Raw genomic sequence first — 391 nt, 5'->3', positions numbered from 1 at the left:
GATACTCAGTTTTGTTCATTCTGTTGATGAGTCCATCAAATGAATTTTTTTCCATCACGATGTTTCTGATATCTAGCATTTCTTTATAATTCTTTTAGAATTTCCATCTTTCTGCTTCTATTACCCAAAAGTTCTTGTATTTTGTCCACCAGTTCCATTAGAGCTTATATTAATTTTAGTTGTTTTAAGTTCCTGGTCTGATAATCCAGCATGTTGCTATATCTGAGTCTGGTTCTGTGTCTTCACAGATTGTTTTTGACTTTTAGCCTGCCTTGTAATATTTTGCTGAAAGCTGACAATGATATGGAGAAGGCAATGGCACCCCACTCCAGTACTCTTGCCTGGAAAATCCCATGGATGGAGGAGCCTGGTAGGCTGCAGTCCATGGGGT

This window comes from Bison bison, unplaced genomic scaffold (assembly GCF_000754665.1).
Source record: "Bison bison bison isolate TAMUID 2011002044 unplaced genomic scaffold, Bison_UMD1.0 scf7180017864218, whole genome shotgun sequence".
Taxonomy (NCBI): domain Eukaryota; kingdom Metazoa; phylum Chordata; class Mammalia; order Artiodactyla; family Bovidae; genus Bison; species Bison bison.
Note: the sequence above shows the minus strand (reverse complement) of the source record.